This window comes from Bos mutus, chromosome 10, assembly GCF_027580195.1.
Source record: "Bos mutus isolate GX-2022 chromosome 10, NWIPB_WYAK_1.1, whole genome shotgun sequence".
Lineage (NCBI taxonomy): Eukaryota > Metazoa > Chordata > Mammalia > Artiodactyla > Bovidae > Bos > Bos mutus.
Window position 1 is genome coordinate 12,188,042 of NC_091626.1, and position 18,570 is coordinate 12,206,611.

The window sequence follows — 18,570 nt, forward strand, 5'->3', positions numbered from 1 at the left end:
ATTATTTTCCAAATATACCTACAAATAAAGGTGGTAGGATACATTTATCCTGTATCCTTTGGTACATAATGACAGTGTTCCAAAGGGACTGTACTAACACCTTATATTTGATGAGTAAGATGGCTGAGAAATAAAAACTTGCTTTCTCTGCAAGCAGAAACATTTCTCTGATCTCTCTAAAATAGTCAGTTCAGTTGCTCAGTTGTGTCCGACTCTTTGCAACCTCATGGACTGCAGCATGCCAGGCCTCCCTGTCCATCACCAACTCCCGGAGCTTGCTCAAACTCATGTCCATCGAGTGGGTGATGCCATCCAACCATCTCATCCTCTGTCATCCCCTTCTCCTCCTGCCTTCAATCTTTTCCAGCATCAGGGTCTTTTCAAATGAGTCAGTTCTTTGTAGCAGGTGGCCAAAGTATTGGAACTTCAGTTTCAGCATCAGTTCTTCCAATGAATATTCAGGACTGATTTCCTTTAGGATTGACTGGTTGGATCTCCATGCAGTCCAAGGGACTCTCAAGAGTCTTCTCCAACACCACAGTTCAAAAGCATCAATTCTTCAGCACTCAGCCTTCTTTATAGCCCAGCTCTCAATCTATACATGACTACTGGAAAAACCATAGCTTTGACTAGATGGACTTTGTTGGCAAAGTAGTATCTCTGCTTTTTAATACGCTGTCTAGGTTGGTCATAGCTTTTCTTCCAAGGAGCAAGTGTCTTTTAATTTCATGGCTGCAGTCACCATCTGCAGTGATTGTGGAGCCCCCAAAATTAAAGTCTCTCACTGTTTTCATTGTTTCCTCACTTATTCGCCATGAAGTGATGCATGAAGTTAACATTACTTGCTAGCATGTGAGATGAGTACAACTGTGTGCTAAGTTTGAATGTTCTTTCATATTGCCTTTCTTTGGGACTGGAATGAAAACTCACCTTTTCCAGTCCTGTGGCCACTGCTGAGTTTCCCAAATTTGCTGGCATATTGAGTGCAGCACTTTAACAGCATCATCTTTTAGGATTTGAAATAGCTCAATTGGAATGTCAGCACCTCCACTAGCTTTGTTTGTAGTGATGCTTCCTAAAGCCCACTTGTCTTTGCATTCCAGGATGTCTGGCTCTAGGTGAGTGACCACACCATTGTGATTATCTGGGTCATTAAGATCTTTTTTGCATAGTTCTTCTGTTTATTCTTGCCACCTTTTCTTAATATCTTCTGCTTCTGTTAGGTCCATACCATTTCTGTCCTTTATTGTGTCCATCTTTGCATGAAATTTTCCCTTGGTATCTCTAATTTTCTTGAAGAGATCTCTAGTCGTTCCCATTCTGTTGTTTTCCTCTATTTCTTTGCATTGATTACTGAGGAAGGATTTTTATCTCTCCTTGCTAGTCTTTGGAACTCTGCATTCAAATGGGTATCTTTCCTTTTCTCCTTTGCTTTTAGCTTCTCTTCTCAGTTTTTTGTAAGGTCTCCTCAGACAGCCATTTTGCTTTTTTGTATTTCTTTTTCTTGGGGATGGTCTTGATCACTGCCTCCTGTACAGTGTCACAAACCTCTGTCCATAGTTCTTCAGGCACTCTATCAGATCTAATCTCTTGAATCTCTTTGTTCCTTCCAATGTATAATTCTAAAGGATTTGATTTAGGTCATATCCAGATGGTCTAGTGGTTTTCCCTATTTTCCTCAATTTTAGTCTGAATTTAGCAATACTGGCTTGGTCAAAATGTTTGCTTGGGGTTTTCCATAACATGTTATAGAAAAAAACCCAAAAGAACTTTTGGCTTACTCAACATAAGTTTATTGTAGTTTTGTTTCAATTAAGTCATTGCTATACCAACACTATAAAAAGAGCAGCTAAGTGCTCTGGAGTTAGTTTGGAGAAGTTCAAATCCTACCTCTAATGTTAGTTTATCATACAAGCAAATGAACATGTGCTTAGGGTATGGCAAAAAAAGTTTAATTGAGTAATTTTACTTAAATATGAGGTATCATCATTTTAAGAAACCAAAACTTTGCTGGTATTGCTTATCTATATGTTTTGGAATTGATTTTGTTCTGAATTATAGAAGTAGCATCACAGTCACTTCAAGGCTTGATGATGTAAAGGTTTAGAGACAGGAAATTATGATGGATGCTCTTCATCATTCAACTAATAAATACTACCAAGTGTTTATTGAAAAGGACATGTGTCAGTTCTATTTTTGACCATCCAGCATAAGAACTCCTTTACTATATTAAAAGAATCTGCCACTGTGTGTCTTAGAAGCCCTAGAGTCAACCATGAAAGCCAAGACCACCAGATAACTTGTTTCCCTATTCAGGGACCAGGTATATAGACTGGACGATTAGATGCTTTCACGCAGAATGTGAATATAGAGCTAAAATTGGAGAGTTTAAAAGTCATTCTTAGGGCAGTGACATACAGTATCCAGTGGTGGTGTTCCAACAATGGCACCCAATATCCTGTGGAGGGGTCAATGGTGTCTTAAACAGGAAAAGAACATTTCCGTGGCATAACTTTGGCCACAGTCCAGCCTTGAGGTTGGTTAGTTGGTTTCCTATTTGTTCTCAGAGTCTGGTTCTCCAGTCTTTCAGTCACTTCTGTAAGCTAACTAATATCCTTCCAATAAATTCTTTTTAACCAAAGTTGATTTCGGTAGTTGGCAAACAAGAACCGCCAAATGGTAATCTTACCAAATGCCAGGCTCTGTACCAGGCACTGGGAACACAAAGACAAATAATTAATGGCCCTGCCTTACAGGAGCTTGAGAAGGCAGACAAACAAACAGACGATTACTGTAAGTGACAAGTCTCTCACAGAAGTCATCACAGAAAGTACAAGGACACATAGTTTAGGCTTCAAGAGTCAGAAAAGAGTTATCTAAATTGTGAAATATGAGTAGGGTAATAGGAGAGAGAAGAGTATTCCAAACAAAAGGAGCAACAAGTAAGAGTCGTATTGCCTTTTCTTTGCTCATCACTTCCTTCGAAGGGTACAAGTGACAAAAGGCGAACTGAAGAATTTGTGGAAGGCGATGAGAAACAGTTACAATTTGTGATCTGGGTGACAGGTCACAAACTTTTGAGCTTGCTACAGGAAAATAAACTTTATACTCAAAACACACACACCCACCATTTCTGCTTTCGCCACAACTATCTTTTCTCTCTTTTTCACCTGTATCAGTCACTTCTCAGAACAGTCAACTATGGACCTGTGAATTTGGTTCTTCTTTTTTTTTTTGGTTGGTTGGTTGTCTGTGATAGGCGTGGTATAGGAGTCATGAATGAGTGGATAAAGGAATTGAAAAAAGTAAACGTGTTAACCAACTGATCAGTGTAATGAAGCAAAAAGTGTCCTGCCAACTGCTCATACTACTTTTGCTTAAAGGTAGGTACAAACACCACAGGAGAAAAACAACTGATGTAAAATATTTTATAAAAATATTGTGTGTATGCTTTTTCCTTTAAAATTACAAAATTTCAGTGCTGACATAGGTCATTCTCAGAGCTTTGTCTTTTAAAATTATACTAGGCTTGGGCTATGCATTGTTTTCACTGTTCACTTTTATAAAAACTGTGATCTTCATAAGTTTTATAAGCCCTCGCATTTCAGTCATCCACTGCATAAAGTTCTATGCTTGAAGAGGAAAAAAAAATCACTATGTAAGTAAACTAATCAACCAACCACTCTTAAAAAAATTTGATAAAAGAGGCTGAAAGCAAATGATCAGTAAAAGCTCATTTCCAAAAGTGACATTACAATACAAATTCAGAATTTTATTATTCTAAAAATCTACAATCCTCCTTTTAAAAAAGAAGTATTTACTATCAAGTGAAGGCTTAAAGTTCAACATTCAGAAGACTAAGACCATGGCATCTCATCCCATCACTTCATGGGAAACAGATGGGGAAACAGTGGAAACAGTGTCAGACTTTATTTTTTTGGGCTCCAAAATCACTGCAGATGGTGACTGTAGCCATGAGATTAAAAGACGCTGACTCCTTGGAAGGAAAGTTATGACCAACCTAGATAGCATATTCAAAAGCAGAGACATTACTTTGCCAACAAAGGTCCGTCTAGTCAAGGCTATGGTTTTTCCAGTGCTCATGTATGGATGTGAGAGTTGGACTGTGAAGAAAGCTGAGCACCGAAGAACTGATGCTTTTGAACTGTGGTGTTGGAGAAGATTCTTGAGTCCCTTGGACTGCAAGGAGATCCAACCAGTCCATTCTAAAGGAGATCAGCCCTGGGTGTTCTTTGGAGGGAATGATGCTAAAGCTAAAACTCCAGTACTTTGGCCACCTCATGCAAAGAGTTGACTCATTGGAAAAGACTCTGATGCTGGGAGGGATTGGGGGCAGGAGGAGAAGAGGACGACAGAGGATGAGATGGCTGGACGGCATCACTGACTTGATGGACGTGAGCTTGAGTGAACTCCGGGAGTTGGTGATGGACGGGGAGGCCTGGGGTGCTGCGATTCACGGGGTTGCAAAGAGTCGGACACGACTGAGCGACTGAACTGAACTGAAGGATAGATATGAAAAAATAAGTTTTCATTTCAGCTGCATTAAACTGAATGCTGTAAAATTCACTTCAGCTATACCAAACTCCACAGCACCTTTGTAAATTCAGTTTTTCCTGTTCAGACGGCCAGCTCCTGTGTAATATGTGAGACCTGCTCCTTCAAGCCTTTCCTAATCCTGCTCCCCAGGAGAGACTATCATTCTCTTACACTTCAAGACCATCCTGTACATATCTGTATTATAATTATCACATTAATACTATCATTGTTTCTTTGAACATCTACTCTTCTCAACTAGATTAGAAATTGAGAGAAGGCAGGCAACATTACATCTCTATCTCTGTAATCATCTGTTTTAGCACAGTCCCTGAAAAAGGACAGGCAGTCAGTAAACGCTTGTTGAATAGAAAATGACACACTGTGTTAATAAAAATATTAATATAAGACTATTTGTGTTCAGGAAATAGCATGATTCAAACTTCAAATTCTGTATGCAGAAACTAAAAACATCAGTTCCACTGGCTCCTATTTTGAAACGGGGAGATATTTTGATAGCTTTCACAATATGGATTGGGATGAAATAACTTTTAAGTTCTTTTCTACTACATAAAGCTAATGAGTTGTCTCTTTTTTATTTCAAAAAAACCTTAATTTTATTTCACATTATTTACTATTCCTTTGCAATCACCACGTTTTGGGATATCCATGAACCTACATCCCTCTTCCCTGAGAGTTGTATGCCCTGCATTTACTCCTCTACTATAAAAATGAGGACTGAAATGTTCTCTGAAATCTTGGTTTCATCAGCCACAGCTGATTGGACCAGACACAGACATCTGCCTCAAACTGGACTTTTTCCCAGGGTTTAGAATGGGATCACAGAACCATGAGTGAATATACGAATTTAAGAGTTAGAGGACTCGCTCAGCCATGCGCAGTGGTAAAAGACAACATGCAGAGACAGAAAAATGAAGCAGACAAGCTGGGGGAAGCAGAAGAGATCATGCTGCCCCAGGGTGGGAAGAAAATAGCTTTCTAAGTTACTGGTGAGTTTCCAATTTCTGAGTCCCCTCCCCCTCACAAAAGCCTGGCTGTAATATTAATACTTAATACTTCTACCTTGAAAGTACTGTGAAAGCCCTAGTATCCTTCCCATCAGCACTAATTTCCTTTTCAAAGTAAATTAGTTTGAATTTGGTTTCTAATATTTACAAAGAAAAGAAATTTTCTTTTAAAACCTCGAAAAAGAAGAGGTCAAGCAGAAATACCAAAATGACAGTTAACCACAGGAGGAAAAAAAAAAAAATACACAACTTTGTTAAAAATGGCTGTTACATTGGTATCTTCAGGCATTTCTCAGCATAAGAAAATGAAGAATATTCACCAACCACAACAGGCTCAAACAACAACCTATAAATCCAACTTTAGCACAGTGGTCAGTATGAAGAAAATTCTATTTCAAAGTTCAGGGAAAAAAAAAAAAAAGATTAAGAGGGAGTATCTTAGAGCTTATTAGAACAAATTATTTTATAAAGAGAAATAATACCACTTACTACAATTCTGACCAAAAAGGGGATGGGAATATGTCTGGTGATGATAATAGCCAGTCCTATCTAACAAACCTAAGTATCAGTATACCGTTTTCCCCATCCATCTATAATGCTCAGTGGTAGAAGACAGTGATCTTAAAAAATAATAAAAAAGGAAGTAGAACAGTCAGGAGCACAATCATTATACGCCATTAACTTCTAAAAAAACTAATATTTTTCTTTGAAATTAGTTTATCAGTAAGAAGATTCCTTTAGCAACTCAGATTAAAAAAAAAAATGAGTTTGTTTAGAAACAATTTTCAAAGGGATAATGAAGGAGTGAGAAGACATATGTATACCTGTGGCTGATTCATGTTGATGTATGGCAGAAGCCAACATAATATTGTAAAACAATTATCCTCCAAATTAAAAAAGAGGAAACAAAAAAGAATGAATACTGGTAACTTCTACTGTTCAAAACAAATATTTATACGAAAAACTGACTAGTTTCACATAATCAAGATTTAGCAAGATGGGGAAAATCTACAGACATATAGAAAGTTCAGAGATAAAAAGAAACCAAAACCACCAGTACTTCTATCAAATCTGTCAAGATTACATAGACAGTTCTGGGTATTGAGAAGAAAATGAGACATTAGAGTAAAAGAAAAAGCTTATGAAAAATTAAACAGTGAGTGCCATAAAAAAGATTTTAAGTAAACAAGTCCCAATTGTTTACAGTAATGGAAGCGGGAAGAGGTACTGACCATTTTTAATGACTTATCTGCTTCCCGACTGCACTTACTGACATTTGATTATGATTGTCCAATATTCTGAGAGTTGAAGTCTAGTAATGAAGGAATACTCTGCACGTTTGACTCTGAAGTGGGAATTTTTCCAATTTCCCCATTCTGCCCTGTTGTTCAATCTTTCTCTGCAACATACTTCAGTTTAACTCCCAAATTAAGAAAAAGCACAGTATCAGCAGAGCTACCACGCTCACACCTTAATCCATAATAGGAGAGGCTGGTTAATGCTACAGAACAGACTATATGAAGATTAAGTGTAAAATAATTATTAATAAGTTTTAAAAAAGTGTGCTGGAATTTAAATAACTAATGAAATAGAACAATTACGAAATGCTGATTATCATTAACGCCAATTTAAAATCTGTGACAGAACACCAAATGCTAGAGCTAACAGAAAGACTAGTGGTCAGCTTGCCAAAACGTTCTCAAAAGCTAGGAATTTATCTTTCATTTTAAAAACCAGGATTACATGGTTTGTTCATTCATTCGATAATTCTAGGATAGTGGGGGGACTTGAATACATAAATTAAAACATCCGAAGAACAGCAATGACTACAACAGATTATTTAGTGAACACTGAACAAGCGCCAGGCACTGTTCTAAATGCTTTACCTGCAGCAGCAAATTTAAGTTTCACAACAATCTTATGAATAATTACCCTCACTTTACAAAAGGAAAGAAACTGAGGTACAGACACATAATAGGTAGTCAAATAGCAAAGCCAGGTTTTAATCTGAAACAGTTTGGGTCTAGATCAACTACTTTATACTGCCTCTCCAATACTAAAATAATTCATTCATTAAATTCTTAACTGAGTGTCTTCTCTGTGCAAGAAGCTGTTATATTTGCTTGAGATATAACACAGTTACTAACAGATTATTTCAGAAGGAACTTGATAATCCAGACAAGAGTATGGGCCTGACAACCCACAGAATGGGAGAAAATATTTGCAAACAAAGCAACCAACAAGGTATTAATCTCCAAAATACACAAGCAGCTCATCCAGCTCTATGTAAAAAAAAAAAAAAGGGCAGAAGATCTAAATAGACATTTCTCCAAAGACAACATTCAGATGGCCAAAAAGCACATAAAAAAAAAAATGCTCTACATACCTAATTACCAGAGAAATGCAAATCAAAACTACAAGGAAGTATCACCACACATCAGTCAGAATGGTCATCATCAAAAAGTTTACAAATAATAAATGCTGAAGAGGGTATAGTGAAAAGGGAGCCCTCCTATACTGTTGGGACTATAAATTTGTCCAGCCACTATCAAGAACGGTATGGAGATTCCCTAAGAAACTAAAAATAGAACTACCATATGATCCAGTAATCCTGCTCCTCGGCATACACCTGAAGGAAAGTCTAATTTGAAAAGATACATAACTCAAAGTTCATAGCAACACTATTTACAATAGCCAAGACATGCAAGTAACCTAAATGTCCATCAGCAGATGAATGGATAAAGATGTGATACTTATATAACAAGAGAATATTACTCAGCCATAAAAAAGAATGAAATAATGCCATTTGCAGCAACATGGATGGACCTTGAGATGACTGTACTAAGTGAAGTCAGAGAAAGAAATATCATACGATATTACTTATATGTGGACTCAAGAATGATAGAAATAAACTTATTTGCAAAACAAAGTCACAGATATAGAAAACAAACTTATGGTTACCAAGAAGGAAAGGGGGAAAGGGATAAATCGGGAGATTGGGAGTGACATACACATACTACTATAAACAAAATAACTAACAAGGACCTACTGTATACATAGGGAACTCGACACCTATACAGGAAAAGAATCTTAAAAAGAGTGGCTATATGTATAAGTGATTTACTTTGCTCTACAGAGGAAACTAACACAAGATTATAAATCAATTATATACCAATAAAATTTTTTTTTAAAAAGAGCATGGGTCTGAGAAGGCTTTCCAGAAGTAAAGCCTACTCTGAGTTTTAAAAGATTCAGAGGAGTTACACAGGCAAAAAGAAAAGGGAAGAAGAAAATGAAGTCATTCCAAGCAGAAGGACTAATAAGCAATGGGAATCAATTCAGAAATAGCATGTACATTCAAGGAATCTTCAAAAGGCAGTTTTATACAGCTGAGTGGAAAATGGAAAGCAGAAATTTAAAGAGTTAAGATTAGAGCTGCTGCTGCTGCTAAGTCACATCAGTAGTGTCCGACTCTGGGCAACCCCATGGACAGCAAGCCCACCAGGCTCCCCCGTCCCTGGGATTCTCCAGGCAAGAACACTGGAGTGGGCTGCCATTTCCTTCTCCAATGCATGAAAGTGAAAAGTGAAAGTGAAGTCGCTCAGTCGTGTCTGACTCTTAGCAACCCCATGGACTGCAGCCTACCAGGCTCCTCCATCCACGGGATTTTCCAGGCAAGAGTACTGGAGTGGGCTGCCATTGCCTTCTCTGGTAAGAACCAGTCTCAAATCATGATGAGACTTGATGACCTGCTGAACAGTTCAACCTTTATTCAGTTGACAATCGGATGTTAAAAAAGAATTTTCTAACTGTGTTTTAGATCTACTAGTCTGGCAATTCTGACATGAATTTCACAGAGATAAAACCAAAGACAGGAAAACCAGTGAGAAGGTAAAGAAGCAGTTCCTAATAAGGCAGTGGTTAGAACAGGAATACTAGGGCAATGATTGATTGAAAAAATATTTAGGTGGTAAAATCAGCAGAATGCATAGTACATGAATGGATGCAACAAGAGAAAGGAGAAACATGAAAGACTCTCAAGTTTCTTGGATGATGAAGTCAATAGTCAAGACGTTTCTGAAAAACAACAGATCAAAGAAAAACTTTAGACAGGTAAATAAGTACAGTTTGGACAAATGGAGTTTGAAGTGAAGATACATAAGCAGTTAGCTAAGAATCTCTGATGCTTTGGAACAATATTAATACTGGAAAACCACAGGGATAACGTGGCTTGCTTACTGTAAAGGCTAAGAGCAGCTGACTAACCCTGGGACCACCACTTCTTTGGGACAGGCAGAGGAAGGCAAACCCTCAGAAGGAATGATCAACACACTGAGAAGCTCTAGGATTAACAGAAGAGGGCAGCATTAACAGAAGTGGCAGTCAAGGGGTTGATTCTGAGAAAGTGACCAACAGCATTACTCTCCTTGGTGACTTTAGCAACAGCAAGTTTAGTGATGTAAGAAGTAGAAATTAGACTGCAGTGGGATGAAGAGTAGAGTACAGAAAAGATGTAATTTGAACCAATGTAGACTGTTATCAATTTTCTAATCTATAAATTTGAGGCAGTGGGTTACTTTGAGCACTAAATGACTTACTACATGGAACCTCTCCTATAAGTAATGACACAGGTCCTCAAGCTCACTACACACAGCCATATGGGGCACCTTTCTGTTCTTATTTCAAACTCCTTTATATGGCAAGGCTTTTCACTTGATGTTCTCCCCGAAGAGTCATGCTTTCCTCAGCTCTTCACATTAAGCTCTTTCTCATCTGTCAAATATCATCTACTAAGAGAGGGCTTCCCTAAGAAGTACCCTAAGGACCCTCTCAATCATTCTCTCACATCATCATGTTTTACTTTCTTTGTAACTCTAATGATACTTTCAACTTTTCTTGTTTATTTAGAGGTAATACAGCAAAGTGATTGAGCGTGTAGGCTCCACAATCAGACTGGCTGCATACAAACTGCAGTTCTGCCATTTACTAGCTATGTGACCCTGGACAAGTTGCTAAATCTCTCAGTGCCCTAATCTCCTCATCTTTAAAGGAGCAAAATAATAAAGTACTTACCTCACAGACTTCTTGAGGGAATTAAATGAGCTAATCCATGTAAAAATTATTATAAGAATACAGGTAAATTCTGAGCACTCATATTATTATATATTTATTTACTTGCAAGGATCTTAATGCGCCACTGAACTGAATTTTTCAAAATGTACTATTAAAGATATGTGAAGTTGTAATAACTCTGAGTCCAAATCATAAATATATCAACCAATAACCAAAAGAAAGAGTACTGTTCTGACTAAGCCTCAGGAAGTGTTACTTTCATAAAAGAGAATTTTTCTGGCCACAAAAGTCAGAGAGGAAAAAAAAAAAAAGAGTTAAGGTTCTTTAATAAGTAAGGGAAATTTTTGATAAGTTATATATAGAATTACTATGTAATTTAGATCAGCCTATAAAAAGCAAAACTAAAATATGTAGAACAGAGAAAAGAAGGTCCTGAAAAGTTCTGACCTAAGTAACTTTGAAAACAGTATTTTGACTAGGAACTCTAAAAGATAAAAAGATTTAAGGGAAAAAAAAAGATAAAACTTCACTAGTTGGTAAAGTCATTTCTCACTGGGATATGATTAACAATTATGAAACTATACATGTACAATGAGACTGAACAAACAAGTAAGTGACAGTGGATGGTGAAAACCAGGTTCTTCATTTCTGGAGAATAAGGTCACAAATAACCAAGGGGGTAAGGCTAGGATGAACCATGTGGTACTGAAGTAGAGTCAAAAAGATATTAGTATGAACTTATGCTTAGCTTCATACAGAAACAGATGTACATATGTAAAAAAAAGTTATATATTTGTGTACATGGGTTAGTATACATACATATATATCCTAAGTCTGTACACTGAGGTCTAAAAGTAACGATATCCCAACAGCAATGAGCATACCCAGTGCCCAAATCTTGGTTTCTAATACCCTTCTCTAATAAAAGTAACCAAGGATCCTTAAATAAATGATTGATTATAGGGCTGGGGCAGGGAATATAAAAGATTAGCCTGGAGAATTTTGTAGTGCCAGAAAGTACAAAAGGGCTCAAAACAACAGTGGTTTCTGTCCTGTTGGTTACAGGAACCAACCAGAAAGAGGTGGAATAACTTGAGCAACAGAATACAGTATAGGAGTATAACTCAAATTTAGAAATGAATATCCATGAGTCCACACTGATAAAAATGATAAAATTAAAAAATGGGGGAGAAAAGGAACATCTCCTTTAAAGAAGAATTCCAAATAATTTTGTAGATACTCACCCCTGGAGGAGCTGGAGCTTAACTTCCCACCTTAACTTTCCCATTGAGTATGGTCTGCTCTTAGTTACTTGTTCCTAAAAAGTAGCATATGGAAAAACTTCACAGTAGGGAAACCTGGCAGGCAGGACCTCAGCCAGGTGAACAAGGGTAAAAACACCCGTGGTTAAGTCATACTGATACAGGTGCCCTTGGTATGACATGAGAATGGCACTTTAGCTCTGCAGTCATCCTCCCACAAACCCATAACTCTAGTCTAATTACAAGAAGAACATCAGACAAACCCAAATTGAGAGACATTCTACAGAATACTTGACCCATAATCCTCAAAACTGGCAAGGTCATCAAAAGCAAGGAAAATCTGAGAAGCTGTCATAGCACAGAGGAGCCAAAGGAAACATCTGGATGGGATTCCGGAACTGAAAAAGGACATTAGGTAAAAACTAATGAATAATAAATAATGGACTTTGGTTAATAGCAACGTTCCAGTGTTGGTTCCTTAACTGTGACAAGGTAACACAGAAATGTCGGATGTTAGCAATACGGGAAACTGGGTGTGGGGAGTGTGGTAACCCCCTGAAGCTTCTCTGTAAATGGAAAGTTACCCCACTGATAAAATTAAAAGTTTATTTAAATTAATTAATAATAATAGCAGGGAAGTAATTGCCTTAACCAGACTGATTTTGGTCCTTTAAGTCATGTATAAGTGGTTGGACAAAATGAGAAATACAGTTGCTACTATGTAAAGCAATCTCAACGTCAAAGAACAGTTTATAATATAGTATATGAAAGTGCCTAAAGTCATTTCATATGTGCATGTTTTTATTCCTTAGTTGATAAAGCACTTTAGGAGCAGAAAACTCTCCTCTAAGTAGGAAGCCACTCAAACTTTAGAATAAAAATTGTGGTACTAATTATTATTAATAAAAATTCCACCTGGCTTTTGAAGTCCACGAAGTTTAAGTAGTTCTACTCAAAATATATTCACTTGTACATTACTGAGACATTTCCTCATAGTCTCAGAAGGAGAGGAATATAACCATATGTATTTTAAGAAAGCACATTGGGAGTTCACTAATAACAGTATATTAAAATTCAAAATTCACAACTTGGGTTCATAATGGGCACTGTTTGAGAGATTTGGAAACTCAAAAAAAAAAAAACACTTCACTAACATTTGTAACTATCTTGACTATATTAAAAAGAACTCTTACAAAGCAGTAACAAAAAGTCCAGTAGAAAATGTGTGAAGGATAGATACAAGCAAATCACTGAAGAGATAACCAAAAATATCCAACCATAAGAAAAGATGAAATAGAATACAAATGAAATGCCATGTCACACCAATCAGATTGGAAAAGTCCAAGAGTCTGACAACACCAATACTGGTAAGGATATGGACAAATAGAAAAAGTCAGTATTCCATAAACATGGGGGAAAGAGGGAAAAATGTATATTCTAACACCAGGCAATTTGACAATCAGGTATATGACCTGGAGAAACTCTGGTATGTTGCTTGAAGATACAAGGATTTCATGAGGCACTATTAATAATAGATAAAAAATGAAAACACTCTAAATGTTTATCAACAGAAGAAATGACCAACTCCAGTACATTTATTCAATGGAACACTACAAACCAGTCAAAAACAAATCAACTAGACCTACAGTGCCAACAGGAACTGAGGGGAAAAAAAGTAAAATAAAGAAAGCAAGTTTCAAAGTGTGTATACCATGACACAACTGGATTAATAGCTGGCTAAATTTACCAGGGCAGTTTTAAGCAGCTTAAATATAAAATTAAAAAGCACCTCATTTAAATTTTACAACCTTATGAGGTAAATATTTCTATTATCTAGATTTGATAGATGAGGACACTGAGGCATGGAAAAAATTTTTAAACTTGCCTTAGGTCACAAAACTATTAAGTCGCAGAGTCAAGATTCAAGCCTAGAAAGTTATGGCTCCAAAGTCCACACTCTTCAAAAGCATCAAAAACAATGTCATGTACTACACACACACACATATATATAGTTTATTGAAAGGTAAACTGGAAGAATATGCATCAAATTCATCATAACAACTGCCTCTGGGAGGGGAGATAAGGAGAGAAACAAAGAGGATGAAATTGGGGAGAAAAGAAGAGACCTTTCATCAGCAATGTTCAGGTAAAGTATAAAGTTCAACATTGAAATTTTAGCATTTAGTGTGTATCTCAAGCAAAAATGAAAGAGATGTCAAATTTTCTATGGTGAGTATGTGTGTTGTCCACTACTTTGGGGAATTTTCTGTATTTTTTAAACTTTTCAAAATCAAAATGTCTCCCCTATAAAACAGTATTTTAACAAAAATAAATGTAACAAATTTCCAATCTCCATATTTCAGCTTTTATTTGGAAATGCCAACAGCTAAACTGGGAGTGTATGTATGTATATACACTTTAACATACATAAGGAAAATGCATTTTTATATGGCTCAAAAGAGACAAACTTAACATACCAGAAACAGTATTTCTTACATTTTGATGACTCACTATTCTCAATGAAAATGAAGTACATATAGCACTAGCAGGAAAATTCCCTTAATATCTTTCTCTTTTTTTCTGCTGCTTTCTACTTGTTTGTGGTTTTGAAAAGGAAGCAAAAAGAAAGTCCCAAGAAATTGTCACATACTTTAACAAATAACAGCAGCCATAGATAAACATATGTGCAGTCCTTCTAAACTTAAGATTTCCCAACATACAATCAAGTAACATTCCAAAAATTTACTTGTAAATTGGTTGTCTGGAACGCAGAACATATTTTCCCATAAAGTTAAAAAGAGGATGTAATCACCAGGAAAAAAGATACCGCCTGATGAGCCAGGCAGTGAGACAGAAAAAGCAGAGCACACTATATGCACTGATGAACCAGAAAGAAAAGATAGGGTTTTCTCTACCAGTGTTTGAGGTCAGAAACCATGTTTCATTCATTCACCTTGGTATTCTCAATGACTACCAAAGTACCTGGTACCTCATAAACATTCGAAAACCTGCTGCCTACTGACTGATGCGGTAATGAAGACAAGACTTGAGTCAAACTGTTCATCAGTTGGTGGCACTGGCAACACAGAATAGTGAGGGTTAAGACACAAATAGAAAAAAGGTTGGAGGGTAACAATGTGCAGTAATAGGAGCATCCATATATGGAAAACTGTTATCAGGCTGGTGCGGGTAGCTAAGAGAATGCCTTCACCTGTATTACTAGCTGTTTCCATTATTTGTGTGTGTTGCATAAACACCATATTCTAAGGTAGTTTGCTAATAAAGAGGCATAAGGTAGTCTCTATTGGGGCAGTGGTTATATGGGATTTTCAGGATTTTCTCCTATGACTCTTGAAAATATATTGGTTTCATTTTAGTGATTATTAGAGTAATACTATTCAGAAGTGAGAACAAAATGCAAACATTAAAATAGAAATTACCTAAAATCCTATCATCCGGAGATAATGTCTTTTAATATTGTATGCATTTCCTGAAAATCATTTTGCCATATCTATGATATATAAAAAATAATAACAATAATTTCTATTCCTATTTTTCTCTCAAGATTATGTTGTGCTTTCTCATGTTAGTAAATTTTTTTTAAAAATATGACTTTTAATAATTGCATTTACCACACAGATTAACTGCCATTAATTTTACTAATCCTCTAGTATATGGCATTTTAACTTACAGATTTTTCACTATTATAGTAACATACTATATAAATTAATCCCTTCTTATATATAAAGCTCTACATTGCTATTTTAGAATTCAAAGTGATAATTATGATACACAGTAATAAAGCATGGAGTACTTGACTTGCCCCCACAATTTCTACTGAGCAATAATCAATAGGACACTGAACAAACAAGTAAGAAAAGAAATTTTTATTGACTTTTCTTCATTTTCTTCTTCCACATTTGGTAGGAACAAGGAAAAATTTCCACAAAATAATTCTCTGATATCAGAGAGGACAAGAATAACAAGTTAATTTCTCTGCTACAGTTACTTCTGTCTGCTACAGCCACTTCTTTTTCCACTTATAATAATGAACCATCAATTTAAAGATGAATAAATAAGATATAATACTTGTAATATATCAAACATCTCTGTATTGGTGCTTAATCTAAGCACATAAATAGTAAGTATGACTTGAAAAATTCTGCAAACAAAAGATAACGTTAACTAGTATCACTCAATGAAAAAATAGCTTTTATAATTTTTCCATATTTTTATTACTTTTTGAACGAATTAGAAAATGTCATGCACTCTCTTTCTTTTCACAGCCTCCCAATTACTCCAAATTTTATTCGAGTTGCCATAAATAGGTCAACAGCTCCATGAGCTTAAGAATCAATAACTATTTAAGCCAGTGTTAACTCATGTGGAAAAGTTCAGAACAAATCAGCATCACCTGCTTAGCTCTCTTGCACATACATAAAATTTATACTGCTTAACCAATTTTCAAAAGTGTAACTTTGTGTACATAAATTTAAAACTGAGGCCAAATTTTACTTATTATTTATTCCCAGTACTGGGCTACTGTCAAGAGCAATTAACTTTCCTAACAAATACATTCTTATAAAATTCTACAATGAAGTTAAGTCTATGCTTAATCATTCAGAAAAAGAAAATTATGTAACATACAGTAGTATAATGATGACGATGATGATAATATATGTTTCTGGACACCTACTGAGAGCTGCAGTTCAAAAAGAGAAAATGTGAAAATGAGGTAAAAGCTACCCAAAATGTTTAATTCTGGCCAAAACAAAACAAAGTTCCCATAAAAGAGGCCTAATAACAATTTTTTGTTTCATTACAAGTTCAAAAGGGGTGCAAATATCTCAGAAATCTTGTATACTTAGATTTTCAAAAGCTGAAAGCCTAGTATCTAAACATAAAACTGTATAACTTGCCCAAGAGTCCTTATTTATTACCCAATCTTAGGTCCCCCAGAGACTACTTTTTACAATAATCTCAAATGCACTACAATAGATTAATGTAGCCTGGGCTAAGCTGTTCACAGGTGTCTCCGCCTCCTTCACCCAACAGGAGAGAAAAGGTAGACCAGGGCAAGCAGAAAATAGAAAGAGACTATGTACACCAAACAACAGCTTGTAATCTTGTAAAATTGCTTCTTTTAAACTTGGATTATTATTGTCATTAACGGATAATATTTTAAAGAATAACATATTCACGGAGTAGTACAATTCCTGCCCTTACGGGTCTCTAGCTAGCTGACACGCGTTTTCTTCCCAGATAAATACATGCCTGTTGACTGATGCCTATCCTGCTGTTGCAAACAAGAAATAACTGTCCTATGAGACAAAAACCCTTCTCTCTACGGCTCCAGGCGTAACCATACGTTTGAATTAAAAGCACACTGGAACAATAACAAAAATCTTTCAGTGCATCTATCATTTAAAAGCATGATAATGAAAAGTCGTTGCTGCGACCCAGTTTTAGGTCACAAGCTTTTTTTTCCCTCCTCCCCCTAGAAAGCGGTAAACTTCAAAGGGAATGGTGGCGACCAGGAATTGTTTATCACCTCCCCGCCCCCCCCCCCCAAAAAAAAAAGACTGGGGAAAAACCCCAAACTGGCCAACTTGGACGGTGAGCAGGCTCACGTTGGCCGAGATAGGCTAGGCAGACCCCCGCGAGGAAAATCGGGCCTCTGGGGGCCCGCCAGGCTCCAGCTGCCGCCTGTTTAAAACGTCGAGCAGGTGGGATTCCGTGAGGCCACCTCCGTCTTACGTAACGAGCTTGTCAAAATCCCAGTTCCAGGACCTCCCCTCTCACCGCCCCCGCCCCCATCCCCCAACAGGAGCCCCAGGCCAGCCCGGAATAGAAAATCCCGAACGAAAACAGGAGACCCCCAGCTGCCGACGCAGCGGCGCGGGTGCTGCTCTCAGCACCACCGCGCCACCCGGAGCCGACCCAGCTAGCGAAGGACAGCCAGGCTCCGAGAAGCCCCCGAGCGGAGGTCACAGCCATCCACGCCACATCTCCGAGCCCAGCCGGCCCCGCTCCAGTGCCCACGGCTGTCACCGCTCCGGGCAGTGACAGCTCCACATGCCACCGCTGTCCGCGCCGCCGCCCCCGCACTCACCTCACCGCTGGCTCCCGCTCGAGAAGCGGGTCGAGCTTGGAGAGCGGTGCGGCGTCCACTCAGCGGTGGCGGGACACGAGGGGCTGAATGCCGCGGCGCTCCGAACCCGCTTAGCTCATCCCCAGCGGCGCTCCGCCCTGCGCGGCACCCCCGCCCGCCCAGGCCTGCCGTCTCAGTCAGACGGGACTCCCCCTCCCCTCGCGGCCGCCGCTGCCTCCGCCTCCTGCTCTGGCTCCAGCCGCCGCGGCCGCCGCCGCTGCGACCGGCGCCATCTTGACAGTGACGGAGGGGACGGAGGCGGGGATCGCGGCCTGCTAGCGCCAATAGCGGACCAGGCCCTTGCTCGAGGGGGCGGTGCAGGGACGCGTTGAGGGTCGCGGGGTCCTAGCGCCGGATACGCGATAGGCGTAGAAGGTGGGCGGAGCTGAGCAGTGTTCTCTCGTGACGCGCAGTGGAGTTGGGGAAGTGCGCTGTGGTTCCCCTTCGCGTGGAACCGAAGGGAGCTTGGGCGACACACACTTTCCCTTCCCCTTTCACCACA

The 18,570-nt window shown here is 38.1% G+C and overlaps 1 protein-coding gene across 3 annotated transcripts in view; it reads right to left on the bottom strand.

Annotated features, from left to right (window-relative positions):
- DENND4A (DENN domain containing 4A) overlaps positions 1-18,300 on the bottom strand; it is a 126,732-nt gene extending 108,432 nt beyond the window's left edge. For all 3 annotated transcript variants that reach the window (XM_070377303.1, XM_070377306.1, XM_070377302.1), the window contains exon 1: positions 18,030-18,300. The gene's annotated coding sequence lies outside the window, so the exon portion shown is untranslated. The remainder of the gene's footprint in view (positions 1-18,029) is intronic.
- Between the last annotated feature and the right edge of the window lie 270 nt (positions 18,301-18,570).